General features: G+C 34.0%; 1 long non-coding RNA gene across 1 annotated transcript in view; it reads right to left on the reverse strand.

Annotated features, from left to right (window-relative positions):
- LOC121384140 overlaps positions 1-20335 on the reverse strand; it is a 29823-nt gene extending 9488 nt beyond the window's left edge. Inside the window, exon 1 of the long non-coding RNA XR_005959348.1 lies at positions 20128-20335. This is a non-coding gene — a long non-coding RNA (uncharacterized LOC121384140). The remainder of the gene's footprint in view (positions 1-20127) is intronic.
- Between the last annotated feature and the right edge of the window lie 2027 nt (positions 20336-22362).

Consider the following 22362-nt stretch of genomic DNA (forward strand, 5'->3'; position numbering starts at 1 on the left):
AAAGAGCAATATAGGTTTGCAAACGAATCTCAACGCATTTTTATATGAATGAAAAAAATGAAATATAGTTTACATAAATGTAAGACTTAGTTATTAATACTTAAAATATACAATAGATTGCCAAAACTTTTTTAAACTGACGTATAAAATTAAAACATAAATTAAAAATTTCAAGTTTTACTAAACTGGAAATTAAAACAAATCCTTTAAATTTTCAAAATGTTAACCTGCGTTTACATATAGTAGGCATTGCCATATTCGCGTAAATAAAAGGCAAAATCTATAATTTTAAAATCTACTTTTTAACCACAACAATTAACTTACTGACTTTAATATATATATATATATATATATATATATATATATATATATATATATATATATATATATATATATATATATATATATATATATATATAAATGACTAAATTGAAAATATTTATGGTCATTAAAATGTTCTTACTATCGTGGGTATTAGAACGTATTAACAACCAAACATGCAACACAAAATATATTTGACATATTTTGCACAGTTTCTAATATGATTTAAATCTATTATGTTTCCATTAATAAATGTAAAAAAAATGTAAAACATACATCAACAAGAATGTCAATATCGTAATTATAGTCTATTTATTTAAAAAAAAAAAATATATATAATTTTATTATTTAATTATTTAAATTAAATTAGTTTTATTTTTCAACATATTCCTTTGCTGCATTTATTGTCTTAATCATGCGTAAGATAAATGTCAGTATTCATTTCAAAATTTATTTTTGAATGCTCGCTAAAATACCCATGGTGCACGCATGTCAAGTAAAATAATCACAAATGGCCTCACGTGTTTATTTAATTTTCACTCCAACCCCCAACCGTTCTAGCATCAACCCGATATATGAAGTTATAAACACTTCGTTATAACATAGAAATAAGCGGCAAGTGTTCAATGATTTAACCAGTTTTCGAAAACCACGACTGGTGGGAATTGGTGAAAGCTTATTTTCACACTCACAATCAGAATCACACATATACAACAACAAAAAAACCGGAGAAAAGAATCTCTTACAGTTTGGTGAAAAATGGACTTGGAAAGGAATCAACGAAAAGAACTAACAGCTTACGCAAGCTATATATCTTAAATTTTGAACCACTGCAATTGCAATAGCTTGCAATAATAAGTTATCCAGCATATTTGTTGGGTTTTTGTTTTTTTTCGTGGATATATAACTGAATTTATGAAATAAATCGAAATTCCAGAGCAGACGTGAAAGGAGTTTGATTAGCACTGCTGCTGGTAACAAAAACCGTAGACTAATTTCCGCCATGGGTGAACGAAAGCGCGCGCTGGTTCGCGGAACGTACGAGACAATGCGAGATGTGGATTTGGAGGGAAACGTTCGCAACTTTAGATAGATTTTTCAGCACTTGTTAAATTATATTTCTTAATAGGCAGTAAGGTGCACCTGTTACGAGCCTGACCCGTGGCGTACTGGGCCAGGGAAACCTGGAGGTGTAGAGGCAAAGCGGGGCTGCTTGAGCTGAATTGCACATGGAAACTTAACTTGTATGTTAATTGACAACTCGGCGTGTATCGGTGGGGTTCACGCAGTTCGAGACGCGCAAACCATGAGAAAACACGAGAAATCGTTTTCATGTATTGCAGATTTTAATAACGATATATGTAGGGGGGAAACATCAGAGGTGGCGTCGTGGTTTTAAGCCATCGGACATAAGGCTGGTAGGTACAGGGTTCGCAACCCGGTACCGGCTCCCACCTAGAGCGAGTTTTAACGACTCGGTGGGTAGTTGTAAGACCACTACACCCTCTTCTCTCTCACTAACAACTAACTCACTGTCCTGGACAGACAACCCAGATAGCTGAGGTGTGTGCCTAAGACAGCGTGCTTGAACCTTAATTGGATATAAGCACGAAAATAAGGTCAAATGAAACTAAATGTAGGGGAAAACACCAGCGGTAATCTAAACACAAGGAAAGTGTGCGCGTGTATGTTTGTGTGCGTGCGTGTGTGTGTGTAAAATATTTTTAATCTGGGATTTTTATTGATGATTGAATATTTATACAATTTAAAATATCAACAGAAATGAATATTTTTTCAAAGAAAACAAAAAGAAGAAGAAATGAAACTTCTCTTTGTGTTAAATAATCTGTCACAAACGAAAGAGTTTTTGACCGAGATATACAAAGAGTATATGTCATAACAGTGATGAAATATATTTGCTTTCTTTTCAGATTGTGTTTGTTTAACAAAAATTTAAACGTTAAAACTAGAGGGTTTTTTTTTTACAAAACAATATAACATTGCATATACATATACATGTAATCAGTTCTCGTTGTCAACTGGCGATTTAGTGTAAAATTTAGTTAAATATCTTAACTACTTCTTTGAATTTGCAAATACTTTGTCTTGTACAGTAATATTGATATATAAACTACTCGGACGTTATGAAAATAAAACTTGTAAATGAATAGGTAATGAAATCTGTCATCGGTAAGAGTTTCATTGCAAAAAGTATATAACCTTTTGGTGAGTTTTTGCTAGCGTTACGTCAAACTTGCCACATGTTTGACATGCAGTAGCCGATGATGAATAAATCAATGTGCTTTAGTGGTGTTAAACAAAAGCAAAACTTTAACGACATCAAGGCTTCTAGATTATGGTAGGCCCACTCCCACGGCTAGTGATATTCAGTGTTGGGCTAGTAAATAATTACTATAACTAGCCCAACGGCTAGTGAAAAAAACAACTCTTGTCAAATGCTGCATTTAAGTCTTTATTTTGTAAATATGAATATCCTGCCCTCTCTTCTCACCCCCAATCTAAGAGTTTTTAAGCTCTATCTTCCTCTTTAGGTGACATATCTGATTATTACTATTAGTAACATTTTATTTATTTAAAGTTGGGCTAGTGAATGTTTAATCATGGCTAGTAAATGTTTTAAATCACTGATCCCATGGCTAGTGGATTTTTATAAAATTGTAGAAGGCCTGACGACATACAGGTGGTTGTTATACGTTATCTACAGTCTAAATTTGTTTTAATATGAATTCATAATATGTTTGCATAAAAATGAAATGGAATTAACACAATTATATTTGCCCACACATGCAAACTTTTTAGAAGCTTGTCCTGGGTTTGTTTTTTTTTTAAATCCTAAAAAAAAGAAGAACAACCTCTCCCGGATATGCGCACTGCGTGCACCACTTGGCCAAACAGCTGTGCTTTCTCATTGACACATATTTTTTCTTGATTGTAATGTTTTAGATTTCACAATTACTTTTCCTTATGCAAGATTATAAACCTGGATTCAGCAACACTAACACATATCTCAATTGGTAACACTTAGTCTAACAAGCGGGAAAATTCTGATTTTTTTTTTTTTTTTTTTTTTTTTTTTTTTTTTTTTTTCGGTTTTTCTTTCATTTTTTTTTTTTAATGGTGGAGGTCCACAAACACGTCTGGTTAGAGTGTTACGTGACTAAGAGCCTCCGCATGAGGTGCGATATGCGGCAGGATCGATCCCCATCAATCGGCATATTGCGTTATTTCCCATTCCAACCGGTCCTCAATGACTGTTATATCAAAAGTCAGTAGAGAAAGCATAATATTATTAAAGGTTATGTTCTGTTTTTCGAAAGGAGTAACGCATGTGGTGGTAGAGATTTCCTTCATATTCCCATGACCAAATTTAACTCTCTGTCTGAATCAAGTGCTGGGGATATAATTATATTTTCCTTTTTTTCATGGGTTTTTTTCTTTGGGGGGTGGGGGGTGGGGGTGGAGGAGCATAATTAAAATGTTAATTAACTTAAAGGGACATACTCTTGTTTCAACCCGTGAAAATTAACACTAGGCTTAGTTAATCTACAAACCTGTAACATATTTGGATAAAGTTACAATTGAGTAAAACATGAGTCTGTGACTTTGAAATGGTAAAATACCCTCTACAAATAGACTGAAACTCGACTTTATAACTGTTACTTCTCAGACGCACGTGCGTTTAAAAAAAAAAAATAATGAGAAATGCCTTTTGTGATATTAAAACCACCAGGATGACCAAAAACACTTCCAATATATGAAAATTGATAATCTAAACCATAAAATCTAAGTAAAGTATGAGTTTAGTTATCACAAACGGCTCTAATAGTCAAAACTATGTCTCGGTGTTTAAAAACTAGGGTATGTCCCTTTAACCATAAATGTTGAAAATCAAACGTTAAACCAGTACATACAACAAATGAAGAAATATTTTGAAACTTAATTTAGAAGAACCTCAGGTATCCATCCATCCTTAATAAATTAATCCTGATTTTAAAAATTTATTTATTTATACAAACAAACAAAAATTCAAATGCAAAATATTATGCCAACCCATGATGCTTTAGAACAGCTTAACTAACCCCAAGTTTCAGTCTATGTTGCGCAATATTTGCCTGTATCTCTTGTTTTTAACCAATGTTTCAGAAGCCGACATGTCATTTTTGTGTTTTGTACAATACCCGATCGCTAGTCTTTTAATTAGATGTTCGCTCACGCACAAGGGAACATAAAACAAATTAAATATTAAAGAGCCGGACAGAGTTAGGCCTATGTAATTAGTCTCCAGGGGGCAGGCACTTCATTTTGAGATGCGCTTCTCAATTATGATATTTCTTCGCGAATTTTGATTCTTCATCCACTGTCGCGAATGCTTAACCCTCGCACGAACAAGCTAATAAAATAGAAATCACTCGAACGTCCTTGTTAAACAAAACAGCCGGAGGATCAAGCGAGCGTAATTGCAACACTATGTGTAGATGTGGCAGGCTTCTTCATGGTACTGCAGAGGTGATGCGGGTTGTTGTTTTTTCTAAGAACTTAGAAGGAGTGCAAATTATTAAAAACAACCCCACCAAAACTGCTACTATATGTATATACCAACCAGCCAATATATTACTCCCTCCCCCCCGCCCCCCCCCCCCCCACCCACCCCCCAAAAAAGAGAGAAAAAAATGAAGAGAAAAAGAAATTGATTCTATATATTTTAAAAACTGGATTTTTGGAGCAATCCCGAGTTTGAGGGACCACCCTTTTCGTTGATCCGCGCCTGGGATGAACGATGTGTGTGTGAGTAATTTTTGACATGCTTCCATCAGAGATCTGTTCTAGCACGCCTGTCGTGGGCACAACCTCTGACTTCGCCAGATAGTTCTGTCCATGACAGGGAGGGTGGGGGTGGGGGATGGGAGATGAACAATGTGGTGTGTTGAATCTTTATATTACTCAACTGTAAACAATAATTAAAAAAACAATCTTCAATGGATGTACTGTTCTTAAAGAATGGCCAGTGATAATTTCATTATCTCCTTTCATTGACGGGTGTTTAAATCAGTCATGTATTTAAGGCAAAGTAAGAAGTAAATAGAGAGCGAGAGCGAGGGTAATACATGAATCCTGACATGAGTTTCGTAAAATCAGTATAACTCAAACGCGAGTGTAATAATTTCTCTATTATCCATATTATTAGTGTTGTTTTGTTTATAAATAACAAGACCGAACTCAAAATGTCTCAGCAACAACTAGAAGGTGAGCTAGGACTGAGCTAGGACTAGAGAAGCAACGTCATGTTATGACGTCGCTTCTCAAAATTACGCCATCATACTTGTTATTACACGTGTGCGTCGTATGATTATTAGCTCGGTTATGTTGAACTATATGGATAATAAATGTATTTTCGTACACATACATTGGAGAGAACATCGTGTGAGATTTTTAATATCACATCGCGATCTCCCACAAGTGTGATATCGAGTTGATGACATTTAATTGGCTGCTTTGCAGTGATGCCCCGGTTGCCACAGCCATACCATCCAATGAAATAAGCACGGCCAAAATTGATTCCTCTGTGACGAATAAGTTAAATTAAAACTGACTGTTCTGTGACTCATAATTTTACTGCAAGCATAAGCGCTGTAAATATGTTTTGGATGGAAAAGACGTTTAAATTTCTTTTTAACCGGAGGGTGGGGGGGTGGGGGGGGGGGGTTCTTTTTTTCTTTTGTTTTGTTTTTTTGTCGTGTTTTTTGTTTGTTTGTTTGTTGTTGTTGTTTTGTGGGGGGGGGGGGGGGTTGGGGGGGGATATGATATGTAAGAAATAGAATACTACTCTCGTTTCCGTTAGATATCATTTATCGTACAAATTTTCGCTCGTTAAATACGTTTTGAAATAACTCGTTGTAAGATAAATGGTATCTAACGTCACTTCTGTGGTGTTTTCTATATGACTTACGTGAGTCCGACTTTTACAGGAATGAATGAATGAATGAATTAATGTTTAACGACACCCCAGCACGAAAAATACATCGGCTATTGGGTGTCAAACTATGGTAATGCAAATAAATAAAGTGATGATCAACATCAATATAAAAATTCAAGACTTAAACAAAAACAGTGTAAAGAACTGTCCAAAAACACAAATATCACAGAATTTTACGGATACTGAATTTTACTCAAAACTTAAATTTTGTGCTGTATTGGCCATTCTCAAAGAGAATGTTACACCACTGCACCACGGTGAGGTTACAGCACACGCAGGGGACTTTTACAGGAAACTCAAATATGTCATTCCTTTCCTTTGAACTTTGTGCTGTTAAATTTACCCTGAATAATTCGTAGCTGAAACCTTAATATTTTTTTTTTTAAAACATGTTTTTCTTGCAAATATCCAGTTAAGGTTCAAACACGCTGTCCTTGGCACCGATCTCGACTATTTTGACTGCCTGATTAAGACTAAGCATTTTGAGCAGATTGTCTTTAATATATAACAAAGTAGTCTTTTAAAAAACTTTCACTAAGTGAAATATAATTTTATTAAAGTCGCGATTTTGTTCCGTTTTCAAAACCGAATGTATATAAGAAAATAATGTGTTTGTTTGTTAGGGAATTAATAAATGAATGTATGTTTATCGACACTCGGTACAAAAAAAATACATCGGGTATAGGGTGCCAAATAGATAAATATATGAAAGAATTTATTGTTTTTGAGGTGCATACGATTTACCAAACGTTTCCTGCTCGACTACTGTCTTTTTCTAGAGAAGGGGGTTGCAATGAAAGGCACGAAAACGGAACCGCAAACGCACGAACGCTCATGAACGCGCACTTATGTTCACTTTTCGATGTTGGACCTCTGAGAACTGCGATCTTTAAGACAAACAAACTCTGAATTTTTTGCTTAAAAACCTGAAAACCAAATACCATCAGCCAAGTCAGTTTTACTTTCGTTAGAGTACAATGATATTTCCATTTAATTCCAACAACAAGCCTCTCTGTCAACCTACTTTATATATTTCGTCAAAGCTTTTCATCAACAGAAAGGCTTTACTGGCGGTCATGGCACTCGGAGGAATAGCGGGAGACAAAACCTTCATGCATTTTTAATGTCTGTCATTTTCGTTTTGAAATCTGCTAAATGAAGCATTTGTTTATTACCAGCCACCAGATCGCAGATAAGCGACCAACTTTTAGGTGCGTCCGTGTTATATGGTTAGTCACATTTCCCATTTGTGCTAGCGCGATTTTCTATTATTAATCTCCCTAAAGCTGGGTTTTATAAATTTTATATTACAAATAACTACAAGACATTACGGCAGAATAGGCTACTCGTTGTTCGGCAATGCGGTATTTTCGGTGTTGTGATGTGTTGCGTACATTTTTAATGTGAATCTGAGACTGTTCACTTCACGACATTTTAAATTAGAAATAATATTACATTTTGATTTTATCAGTTATTAATTTGATATATACAGCGATAAATTCATTAAAACATTACCACTTGTTATTCTATCATCATCATCATCATCATCATCATCATCATCATCACCATCACCACCATCATCACCACCACCACCACCACCACCACCACCATTACTACTACTACTACTACTACTAATACTACTATTACTACTACTACTACTACTACTACTACTACTACTAAGACTATTACTGCTATTACTACTACTACTACTATTTACTACTACTACTATTTACTACTACTATTTACTACTACTACTATTACTACTACTACTACTACAGTACTATTACTACTACTAAAATGACTACTATTACAGTACTACAATACTACTACTACTACAGTACTACAATACTACTACTACTACTACTACTACAAAACTACTACAATACTACGACTAATACAGTACTATTACTACAGTACTACTACTACTACAGTACTATTACTACAGTACTACTACTACTACTACAATACTACTACTACTATTATAGTACTACTACTACAGTACTGCTACTACTACTACTACTACTACTACTACTATTACTACTACTACTACTACTATTTACTACTACTACTATTTACTACTACTATTTACTACTACTACTATTACTACTACTACAGTACTACTACTACTACTACTAAAATGACTACTATTACAGTACTACAATACTACTATTACTACTACAGTACTACAATACTACGACTACTACAGTACTATTACTACAGTACTACTACTACTACTACAATACTACTACTACTATTATTATAGTACTACTACTACTACAGTACTACTACTACTACTACTATTTCGTATGTTCGTTCGTTAAAGGGTTAAAGGGACAGTCTCAAAATGGTTTTCACATGGTTAAAGGGACAGTCTCAAAGTGGCATAATGGTAAAAAAAAATGAGTTAAAATAATTGTTTTGTTTAACGACACTAAAGCACAATTTTTTCATGCAGGGGTGTCGTTAAACATCCATTCATTCATTCATTCTAAAACACATTGATTAAATTAACCTTTGGCTATTGAATGTTAAAGACTCATACAACTGGAAATTCAGATATATAGCTCGATGTTAAAGCACTTTTGAATACTGTCGGGCGCGAGTGCAGGACGTTATGCAGGGGTGTTCCGGTGTTCTAAACTGATGCGAGCGACGTCTTTAGAAGGTTCATTTCCCCCGGAAAATGTAGGTTTTTTTAAAAGTAAAAAAGCGAGAAAGAAACAGGAGCTGGGGAAGCCGTTGACGTAGCACCCATCCTAAGAATAATCCTGCAACCGCCCCTGCTGTCCATAAGCGTACGAAACGGGGAGGGGGGTTTGAGGGGTGTGTGACGGGGGATGAGGGTGTGTGACGGGGGTGATGGTGGATGTGGCAGGGGGAGGGGGGCAAATCCTCAAATTCAGGCAAAATGTAGTAACCTGAGGCCTTTTTTATCAAGTATTTCCATCATTCTTAGTTGTAATTCATGTAAAAATACGTAGAGAATATTCGTTAGTAGTAATGCTAATATGAAAAAAACGTTATCGAGAATTCGGGCATTTTCGTTTAATTGTAGCAAAAACCAGCCTCCCCCCCCCCCCCCCCCCCCCCAAAAAAAAAAATGGCAGCTCGTACGCCTATGCTGTCGTCATCATACCTTGTCAGTGTGGAACCAAAATCGCCCATATGTGTCCGCTTTTGGCCATTTCGTGTTTACAGTAATTAGTACGCTAATAGATTCGGCAACGCCAGGGACGCCTCCGCCTTGATCTTATCATAATGATCGCCTCTGCCCATCGCGTGCCACCGAAACACCAGCAGTCCGTTCCGTGCGTGTAAAACAAAACAGTATTCCGTTAGCGGGGGGACAATGGACCCGGAGAATCGACAGATGGGCGCTATTAATTGTCATTAAAATGAAAGACAAAAAGTGGCAAATGCTTCAACCTATTCCTCCGTATCAAACCGGCCGTAATAACCCGATGATGCAATTTATAATGAACCTTCATAGAGAAATATTATTCCATCACTTTTCTCTCCCGCGCCGTTATTCCCTTTTGATCTATTTCATGAAATGTACCTGTTTTCGGGCACACGCCCACCTATGGCGAAAATTATAGGGCCAAGTGGTCGAGGCTGTTTGTATTATATTTCCGATTAGCTATAATCTTTATGGAAGCAGTTAATTAACGGGAAAAGCGGCTTCATCGTTTAAGAATTTTTACATAGCCTCTGTGACCTATTGTCAGGCGCTTTCGGATATAATGAGGTGGAAAATAAAATTAATCCTCGCCGGAGTTGATTCGCAGCAAAATGGCCCGATAATGGCGAACGAGCTCAAGACAATGCTAAGACATGCGTATCGAATAACGGTGCACATTCTGTTGCCGTTGTCGGCCAGTTGTCGTTTTTCGTTTTCGCTATTTTACTTTTAACTTCCAGTTGAGACGCTAAATAATAGTTTTATCCATTTGTCTTTTGTAGTGGAGTAATCCCCCTTGACGGCTGGGAAGAAACATTTATATTTTACCGCTAGTTTTGGTGTGAATTTGTGATAAATTTGGTACTTAACGCGGCTTTTAACATGTTCTGCACAATTACTAATGAATGTGTGGACGGACAGATGGATGAAAGATTAACGAACGAACGAACGAATGAATGAAATGAACTAACGAACGAACGGACGGAAGGACGGACGGGCGCACGAATGAAAGAACGAACGAACGAATGAATGGATTAATGTTTACCGACATCCCAGCATGGAAAATTTATTTGCTATTGACTGTTAAAGGGGCCGTTCTGTGTTTGCTGACACTAGTAACATGTTTACGACTAACAGATCCTTTTTGAAGTAACATTACTTATTATATACATAGCAATGAAATATACTCTTCAAAAAAAGTAGGGGAACTCTAATAAGAATTTACAATTGCCAAAATTGTAAGGTATATTAGCTGTGGGGAATGGTTATATGATAATAGTGAATTAATTGGGCAAACATTACAGTAGGTTTTATGACCACTAAAGATCTTCAAGGACGATTGGGGTCAGAAGTGAAATTTGAAAGTTGACGGGTTTTTTATCAGTTTATCGCAAATTCAAACAATAAAAATGACTAAAAACAAAACAATAACATCTGTATGATCAACAGAATGATTTTTTTTTTACAGAAATAATGTTCCACAGTGATTAATGGACCTTCCTGGAAATGGTCAAAATCGAGCATGACACCCCACGCACGAGTACGGGGCAACTGCGTTATGCATGTGCAAACTATGGAATGTGTTTCAGTGTGTTGATAAACAGACCTGAACGTTCTATACTAGGATGTCTGTGGTCTAATAGTTGATATTGATATTTCAGGTTCCCCTACCTTTTTTGAAGAGTATATATAGATCTACAGAAACCATAAAAGTGATATTCGGTGTAAAGTCATATTTTTACTGTATTTTAGCTACAGTAAAAATATAGAAATCGTATTTACTATTTTTGTAAAGTTCAAGATTAAATTATCTTATCTCCCTTTGTCTCGTTTCTTCGTATTTAAGTTTCATGATTACCAATGCATCTGATCGTATTTTTAAAAAACATTAAAGTATAATTTAAACAACTGTATCTATAAAAGAAAGGATATGAAGTGCAATTGAGATACAATATCTAACACGAATTGAATACGAAGCTAAATAATGATGAAACAGTGTCCTGCCATTGAGTATAAGTTAAAATTTAAACGGCGTTCGATTCGTTTTGTTTGTATGGGGGTTTTGTTTTGTTGTTGGGGGGGGGGGGGGGGGGGGGGGGGGGGGGGGGGGGGGGGTAGGATCGCTTTGTGAATTATGTTTGCACAGCAGTATTATTAAATAAATGTTAATTTCATAATTAAATAAAGAATGTTTTTATTCAAATTTCTTTTAAAAAGTCTATGGACAAGTAAATTTTCTCGGAAAGTTCCATAGGAAGAAATATATCATGACGTTATGTGTTTTCGATAGGATAAGCAAAAGATATTAACAAAAAACGAAATATATTGTTTTTTCGAATACGACTTTTATGTCAACTCGTGATGTGTGAAAACCATATTTTCACTCATTGTTTTGCTTTGGTTGTTTATAATATAATAATAGTGTCTGCATAATCCGGGTGTCTGTTATTGTCCTAATGGTTGTAATAGCCCAAATAATTTCGTATGTACGAATATAATTAGATATATGCAAATATGCAAGATCTCTAGGTAATAACTCTGTCATTTGTTTACCAGCCAACAAGACATGTATACCTCAGGCTAACCTTTTCATAAGATTTAGTTAAAATGCGTAATGTCAAAATAATCTGCGCTAATCGTGATGAGGTATATTACCGATAGAGGCTACTTTTGTACTGTAATTTACTAAATATCGAATGAAAATGCATACATACATACATACATAGATATATATAATAATATATATATAATAATAATAATAATAAATATATATATATATATATATATATATATATATATATATATATATATATATATATATATATATATATATATATATAAATAAAATAATATATGTATGTATGTATGTGTGTGTGTGCGTGCGTGCGTGCGTGCGTGCGTGCGCGCGTGCGTGTGTGTGTAATTTTAGTCACCAGCTCAAGATAATCCCTTTAAACAAAGGTAATTGTATATATATAGAATGGATGATCACCGCACCAAAAAAAGAGTGGACATAGAAGACAATTATTGTAATACTAGTACTCATAACTCATAATAATTTCTGTTACAACATTGATTTGTTTGATTAATTTACATATACAGTAATCTCTCTCTCTCTCTCTCTCTCTCTCTCTCTCTCTCTCTCTCTCTCTCTCTCTCTCTCTCTCTCTCTCTCTCTCTCTCTCCTCTCTCTCTCTCTCTCTCTCTCTCTCTCTCTCTCTCTCTCTCTCTCTCTCTCTCGCTTTCTCTCTCTCTGTGTCATACCGTTTTCTTAAATGTCACGCTATCTCCAAGGAGTTCTTGCCACTAAACACATATTGGTGTAACCAATGTATTTGGAGAATTTGATATCCCACTATACCAATATACACAGTGATTTGTTTTATTTAACGACACACTCAATATATTTTATTTACGGTTATATGGCGTCGGACGTATGGTTAAGGACCACACAGATATTGAGAGATGTCGCCATTTCATGGGCTACTCTTTTCGATTACCAACAAGGGATCTTTTACATGCACCATCCCACAGACAGGATAACACTTATCACGGTCTTTGATATACCAGTCGCGGTGCACTGGCTGGAACGAGAAATAGTCTAATGGGCCCACCGACAAGGATCGATCCCAGACCGACAGCGCATCAAGCGAATGCTTTACTACTGGGCTACGTCCCGCCTCTCCTGTAGAGAGATGCCATGTTATAGGTTTTTCCCTGTTGGTCAGTTCTAGTAGAACAATCCTGAATTAAACCACACCTACATTGCTACAAAGGTTGTTTTATTTAACGATACCACTAGAGCACGTTAATTTATTAATCATCGGCTATTGGATGTCAAACATTTGGTAATTTTGACATGTAGTTTTAGAGAGGAAAAGCGCTACATGTTTCCAATAGTAGCAACGGGTCTTTTATATGCATCATCCCACAGACAGGATAGCACATACCACGGCATTTGATATACCAGTCGTGCTGTATTGGCTGGAACGAGAAATAGCCCAACGGGGATCGATCCTAGAGCGCTTTACCACTGGGCTACGTCCCGCCCTTCTTATATTGTTATAAACACAATCATGAACAAATGTGTTTAAAAGAAATTTCAACCCGTAAGCCAGAAGCTTATTTTGAATACACATTTATGATTTTTTTTTTATCCGTATTTAAAAGGGTACAGGCGTTTAAAAACTTTTTATTTTATTATTAAGAAAACGTATTTAACGACAAAAAGTGGTCGTTAAAACAAAACGTATATTGATAAATAGAATTTAAAATATATGTATCTATAAATATTAAACGAATATTAAAAAAAATAATATATTTAAAGTGATAACTATATGTGTGTGCGTCCGCGCGCGCGCTCATACACACACACATATATATATATATATATATATATATATATATATAGAGAGAGAGAGAGAGAGAGAGAGAGAGAGAGAGAGAGAGAGAGAGAGAGAGAGAGAGAGAGAGAGAGAGAGAGAGAGAGAGAGAGAGAGAGAGAGAGAGAGAGAGAGTGAGAGAGAGAGGGGGGATTCCTCACGAGTATTTTTTAAGATGGAAAATATCTACTGAGTCTATGTTAATCGGTATTTGTCGCGGCTCTGCCGAGACAAATACCGATTAACAGACGAGGTTCATATTTTACATATTATAAAACACGAGTAGCGAATTCTATTTATCCTAAAACAATTCTAAAATAACATTTTAATTAATTTGTTTAGTAAATCACAGTACTAAAGTCACTGCCATCGATAATATGACGTCATCACGATTAACACAGGTATATGAGAAGAAACGCTTTTTGTTTTGGTTGATTATTTGTCACGAAATTATTTTTCACGTACAACTCTCCGACCATTAGTTTGCGACTATGAGACTAGTTGTTGATAGTCCACTGTGTAAATAAAATTACTACTTTAATAGGGCTTTTCTATTTCTTTTCCTTTTCTGTCATTTTAGTTTATTCAATCGTTTTTCACAAACGTTTACTTTTATTGATTGATTTATTTATTTATTGAAAATTGAAGTTGTACAATTTAATGTTTGTAATAAGGAGAGGGCTCCGTAAGTTGGATAACTTGTACTCAATCCTTTATATATGCAATAAATATGTTTTCAATCAGAGAAAAGCCGTTGGATTTAACTCCCGCCACGAATAAAAATCATATAATATAGACAGAAAAGACCATTTATCTGCTCTCTTTGTAATATGAATATTGTAGATGATGAGTACCATTTTATCCTAATTTTCCCATTTTACAGATACAATAAGCATATTTCTTTTACAATAAACCATCAATATTTAAATTAATTCATGACTATTCATCAATAATACAAAACTGTTGATTAGACTATGTACCTTTTCGGATTAATTGTAGGCGTTTGAAACAGAGGGGCCAGAGGGCAACCTCCCGCCGCCCGCCGCTCCCCCCCCCCCCCCCCACACACACACAATAACAAACACATACACACACCAACTCTGAAGCTCGAAAAGGCCAAGATATGCGTTTCCTTAAAAGGACATTCCTGAGTTTGCCGCATTGTAAGATGTTTCAGACTAATAAAATATTTCTACGATTAAACTTACATATTAAATATATTTTCTTGTTTAGAATATCAGTGTCTGTACATTCAATGTGTTTCTGGTCGTCTTAATATTTGTAAGAAGCCCAAACTAGATTTTGTCTTCAAATAATTTCGTACGTACGAAATAATTATATATTTTATGCAGAAAAATATATTTGATATGTAAATACATTTGTTAAAAACTCTCTGTTAGTCGATAACATCTTAAAATTGCAGCAAAATCAGTAATGTCCTTTTAATTGAAAGTCAAACTAAATATGGATAAGAAGGTTGATTATAAACATTCTAAATTGGTTCCTAACATGCATGACTTCACATTTAATAACTAGCCCCTCCAGTTTGCGCCCCCCCCCCCCCCCTCCTCAGTTAACAGTTACCGGCATGTTCCGACGCCCATGTTTAATTGTTATTGTTACAAATTCTAATTCTGTATTCGCTCAGACCATATACATGATACATGGTTGCCAAATACAGAACATCATATATGAAAACTCAGTCTATATGTTTGTAAGTAGTAAACTTCACATTTACTATTGGCGTACAATGTAATATACTGTTGTGTATGTTTATCATCCCCAGTCTATGAAAAAAAATTCTGTTTATAGTCTGTGAATATTATGTTATGCCTATAAACTATATGTTTTGGGGGGTAAATAAAATATACATATGGATGTCGAACATTTGACATTTGTGTCTGACATAGTATAGTAAAAACAAATTAAAAAACAAACAAAGAAAGAAAAGCCATAGATAAACCGAGTTGACGGATGGAACCAAAACGCGTGTCCTGGGATGACATTTTGAACACGAAAGATAAAAAAGGAAACGGTTAACGCGCGCGGATGATTCAACGTTCATCAACTATTCACGACCTCTCAACAACAGCTACTTCAACATCCCGTCACGCGCGGCCCACTTTCCCGCCGCACTGCTTTTTATAGATGGCGCCCAAACGCATCGCGTTCACGCATGAATAACAAATGCCGTTCTACCCTAATCACATCCTTAACTGGCAAGTGTCTATCAATTGTCTGACAAAGAAGTTTTACCGTTATTTATTAATTAACTGTAAAAAGATCCGTACGCGCTCCACGGGCGATGGAAATATTTAAATAGTCAAGGGAAATATTGCTTTGCGGTGTAAAAACCCAGCGATATACCAGAACGTATGCCTGCTATGTATTATTTACCTCACATTCACGATGATGGGACTAGTGATAATAAACAAAGAATAGCGTTTCTCACCAAAAAAATTCAGACACTTTTTCTTTGTTTTGTTGTTGTTTAACTCGGAAGGTGGAAAAAGATCGATGCGGATTTTCCTTCGTGTGAAAGCCCCAGGGAGTTTCCACCCGTTGTTTACTTTGTAAAACAAACGCCAACGTACACGTTTTGTGTTGCGAAAGGTTGCGTATAACAGTGTAGAAAAAAAGATGGCGTCAATATATTTAAAAAGAACATTTGTGTTAAGGGGTTTTATTATTAATGATACAACGGTAAATGTTTTCAGTGCAATCAAGCTAACAGAACTTTCACTCGATTGACATTTTATTTGGTAATTTATTTAAAATGACATTATTTACTTCTTTTTTTCAGAACTAGAATTAACCAAATAATACAATTTTTTTAGTAAAAAGAATCAGTTTTTCATTTCATATCCTAAAGAGAAGCGGTTAAATAAATTCTTCCAACTTAGCTTATTAATATGGTTATTACCATCATCACTATCATCGTCATCATCATCATCATCGTTAGTTTATGTTTTGTTTTATTTCGATATTAAAATGTAACCGTTTAATATTTATTTAGGATCTCCTTTACGTAAAGCTGGCGGTTTTAGCGGCTGATTATGGATGAGTTTCCGTGCGTATATAATAATTATGATGTGTTTGATCTTACTCTAAAATAAATAAATTTTTTAAAAGAAATTAGCCTGTCAACGTATTATTTTTCTAGACTATTTCACAAAGTATTTATATTTGATAACACATACTAGTATTTAGAACGCTCATCAAACCGAAACGCATTTTAAATAAAATATTTATGTTTTGATTTAAATAAGCAAAATTCAACATTCTTGCTTGTTAGTTATAGTCAGTTATATTTTTATAGGTAGTTTTATTTCAGAGTATAACTAAAGTTGAAAAATGTGACAATAATTACTCACATTCTGACAGTTTTCATATTGATTGAAAACAACACGTGTAAATAATGTTTCTTGGTGATTGCTGTCTTGACTAGTCCACAATTTCACATTCACGATTTAAGATTATTGTTTTATACTGACAAAATAATTATATTTCTCAAGCTTAAATTGTCTTCAAATCAAATTAGATTTTTTACCATTATCAGATTCACGTTCAATAACTACTTGGGAAGTAATAATATAAAATTAGGAGGAACCAAAAACAATATGATACGCTGGATATTTAGTTTAACGGATATTACAAATTGGTAAAATAAAATAAAATAAAACCGCTTGGTTTCAATTTTGATGTTGTGCCGTATATTGAGCCCATCGCACATAATCCCTCAACTTCAATTTTAGACAATATTACAAACTGGTCATTGCAGACTGATTCGTGAATTGTTAATAAATGTTCTTATATTGCTACATATATGCAAATTTTTGTAACTTCAAGAAATTTTAAGTGGTAAAATAAATGGTGGGTTCGGAATGACGTTATCTTTAATAATATCTCTACGAATTGTTTGTTGTTGGGCTCCACTATTAACCGATTTAGGTATAAAACCACCAGTAAGAGTGTACCAACTATTTTGTTATGGTTTTATTCAGTCTAATACAAAAGACATATGGATTATAAATATTAGATATGTATTTGATTAGCTCGGATAGAATAATGTTTGGAACCAGCAACTATATAAAGCAATGAACTTGTGGGAAAAAAAGTAATTAAAAGCAAACGACATAAAATATTTCAAATAAAACTTGAATTTAGAATATTATTTTAACATCTAATGTTTGTAATACTAATAGTATTAAAGACGAATTTAACTATTTAATTATTTGAACAAATTTTACGGAATAAAGACGCAAATGTCTGCATAAATTCTATGTAAATAGATCAAATTTATTCAGATTCCAGTAACTGTTTGACCGTAAACTTATCTTAAGTATTTTTAGAAACTTTATATCAGTTATTAATAAACAATTCAATATCTTCTGACTTTCATATTAGAATTTTTATCTTGATATTTAACATTCGAATGAGCTCTTGTACCTTTGTATTTTTAATGGAACTCGAGAGTATATTAAGATCTGCCTTGTCGCAATTACTAAAGGTTTAGACAGCCGCTGATTAAAATGTACAGGAATGTCGGTAAATAAACCAGGCATAGAAACAGGACGCTGGAATTGCACCTCAGTCAAAAACAGATTATGTACATTGTGCGAAGAAAATGATATTGGAAATGAATACCACTACTTATTTAAATGTACATGTAATTATTTCATGAATACACGCAAAAGGCTTATAAAGCCATATTATTATTAATTAAACCAACAAAAAACCTAACACACTTACATTCAAACAACTGTTTAATTGTAACAGCATAAGTACCCTCCGTAAAATGCCAAAATTCATTTCTGAAATTATAAATAAATTCAGTAAACCATGGACAGACATCTTTAATATAATTTGATACTTTTAAAAATACTGACTTGTAAAAGTCTTTCTACTATATTTGATTGTCTTGTCACAGTGTGTATTTATTTTTAAAATGTGTATATAGTTATTTTGAATTATGTTTGTATATATTCCAAGAAGAACTGTTGTTATTTTATCTCTGTAAATAAATGCTCGAAACCTTAGTGGTATATGTGCATGTTAAAAACATTACCTATCTGTAAATAACTATATAAAAGATCCCTTGCTGCTAATCGAAAAGAGTAGCCCATGAAGTGAAGACTGCGGGTATCTTAGCCATATGTCTGACGCCATATAACCATAAATAAAATGTGTTGAGCGCGTCGTTAAATAAAACATTTCTTTCTTTCTGTAAATAACTATTGTACAATAATTCCTCATATGCTGTCGTTTCACGGCCTGAGTGTACCAAAATAAAGTTTCACGTTTCAAAGTTTCAAGGTTATGTGGGACGAGGGGATGGGGAAGCGTACTTTTATTCGTACCCAAGAGCGTATACTATTAATTTTACGCTAAATGTTCAGGTTTAAAAAATGTTTTATAATAAATGATTTTTTTTTTTTTTTACAGAGTCCCTTATTGCAGAAAACATAATCGTAGAGTTGTAACAGGAATTAATTTAATAATTTTTATTCTTAACCGCTTTATACATGTGCCTTAACAAAACTGAATGCAGTATTAATGGTTTTATTTTGTCCAAATAATTATTCAGTAAAATTCATAATATTCTATAATAATTATAAATATTGAATGGAAGTTGATATATTTAACACACTAGTATAGTTTAATAATTAGAAAATGAAATATATATACACATTTATTAAATGGAAATTATTTTTTTACTAGTTGGTTTATACGTTCATACATTTGTATACCATTATGAATGCTACTAAGTTGTTTTTTAATCCTGGAGACGGGATAGAAGAAGTAAGAAATAAAACAGGTGCAATAGTGAAAATACTTATTTATGTATATAATACTTACAATTCTTTAAATAAATAATATTTTTGTTTTACTAACCTCTCGGCACTAACATTAGTTGCACATTGATTTATCACTAATAAAAACAACAGCAAAAATAAACCTACCTCGTATTATCTGTACATAAAAGACATATTATTAACAAAACAAATGAAAACAAAAATAAAGCTACCAATCTATTAACATATTCGAACATTTTCATTAAGCTATGAATAACTTTTTATTTAAATACAGTATATAAAAACTAACCGCCCCAAATCTTGCTTATAACTATATTATTTATACAATACATATACATGAAAATTAAAACTTACGAGATATAATGTTACTGGAATTACTATTTGTATTTGTTTTTTAAGGTATGTTTTTTGATAGTGCTAGTAACAGCTTACCTTTAAAAGACACTGTAGCGCTTGAATGCACATTTAACCGTTACATCGATTACCGGATAAAGAATGTACAGTCCAAGCAACATGGATTATTTCCAGGTAAAAAAAAAAAAACATACGTCTGCATGTGTACCTATCGACAAACCTCGCGGAAAATGACATTTTACCGTCTTATTCAGAAACATATCAGAAAGCCATTTGTCGTCGGGGACTCTCTACTTGCGTTAAAGTATAGTATTGTAATTTTTATCACGCATTACTAGCGCTTATATGCATTATGTAGAAAAGGGAAAACCCTTATGGAAAATAATCATCTCAAAGCTAACTGTGTTGTATCGCTTTTCATCCCGGCGGTGTCATTTTCCCGCGTGCGTTTCGGTCCCGCGGTGCAGCACGCGCACGTAGTCTCCACTCCAATATGGCGACTTTACATGCGGTGTACGACAACGAGAAACTCCTGAGAATAGACATGACGAGATTAGAAAATAAAAACGAGAAGACACAGAGGAAGGCTCCGATTCTGTGTTTGAGGTAATCAGAGACCGGTCCTCATAGACAGGACATTTTTTTTTTTTTCTTTTTTTTTTGATATCTCCATATGTCACCCACGCGTCGCACGTGCCATATGTCGAACTAGTGCGCGGTAGAAGAATGGAAAATTCAATTGTGAGACACTCATTTATGAAAATTCAACATGATACATATTACCCAGCGCTTCCTACTCCCAGGGTAGGAAAGACAATTTGTCATGGAAAGAGAAATGGACGCTTTTAATGGCCAAATTGGATGTAATTCGCCAAGGGGACGCGGATGAATTTGAGTCTTGCAAGGGACTAAGGATTTTCTCTGAAGGCGACTTAACTAAATGTTGGGAATGCGATAATATTTCCATGTTGAAATTGGACGTTTATTCCTAAATGTTGACTTGACCTGCAATTCTGCAGGCGTGCTGAAACGTTAATCATATAGATTGTTTTTATCAGTCAATGTAACGACACGCCCCCCTTATGAATAATATTGAACTTGAGCATTTTTGTATTAACATTTGTAATTCGGTTTTTGCAGTCCGGGAATTTAGATGTTGATGTTAAAAAGAAAAACATAAAAGATAAGTAAAAAGACATTGCGTTATGCTTTAAAATATGCTCCAATACCACATCATACTACAGTCAACATCGTCATAATTATCATGATCTTTAACAATAACAATAACAACAACAACAACAACACCAGCAACAGCAACAGAGAGGTATTCCGCGCACATTCTTTATTTTCACATTATATATTTTGTCACTTATCTATATTATTAGTTTTATAAACATTCACATGCAAGACTTGCTAGCGATAATGACACACGGCAAAATGTAGGTTTATATATTTACAGACATCGGCCTTTTGTTATCTCCTAAAAAGATGGTAGTATGTACTTAGGTAGGTCTAAACAAATGGGTGAAAAGGGTTTCCAATCTTCCACAATAAAAACAAATCTATATTTTCACAAATTTATAAATCATATGCTTGATGTGGGTGTGGTGAGGAATAATGGCAGTGAACGCTTTGAAAACTAATAAAATTGTTGATAAAAATATATGTTGCCAATTTATATTGTGTCGAGTATTTATAATTATTATTAACTTTTTCACAAGCGTACAAACCGTATTAATTTTGGTAACCTCCACTCCTAAAAGCATACATAAAAAAACACAATTTCATATGGCAAGAGATATGTTTAGCAACATATATATATATATATATATCTATATATATCTATATATATATATATATATATATATATATATATGTATATGTATATGTATATGTATGTGTATATAGTCTCCCAGAGTCTTGGTATAGTTTCTTTTGGACATCAGTATATATATATATATATATATATATATATATATACATCAGTATATATATATATATTGAAGAAAACCCTAAATATATTGCTTGTTTAAAAAAGTATACAATATATTTATGAGAATGGTCTTTTTGGCATGTTTCATTCCATAAAAGCACAATCATATCTAACTACCATTTCATTTCCTTTATCCAAATTATAAAGGAATTTAAACCAATGTTTCTTGGTATGGTTTCTTTTGGACGCCAGTAATACTCAATACATTCTCGCACCTTGTTGATTCGCAATCTCTATTGATTGAAGGCATTTGGGATTTCCCCATGTTTAAAAAACCACTGTTTGTTTACTTTCCATGTCTCACAATTAAAAGGGCAGAC

Source organism: Gigantopelta aegis, chromosome 10, assembly GCF_016097555.1.
Source record: "Gigantopelta aegis isolate Gae_Host chromosome 10, Gae_host_genome, whole genome shotgun sequence".
In the NCBI taxonomy this organism is placed as follows: domain Eukaryota; kingdom Metazoa; phylum Mollusca; class Gastropoda; order Neomphalida; family Peltospiridae; genus Gigantopelta; species Gigantopelta aegis.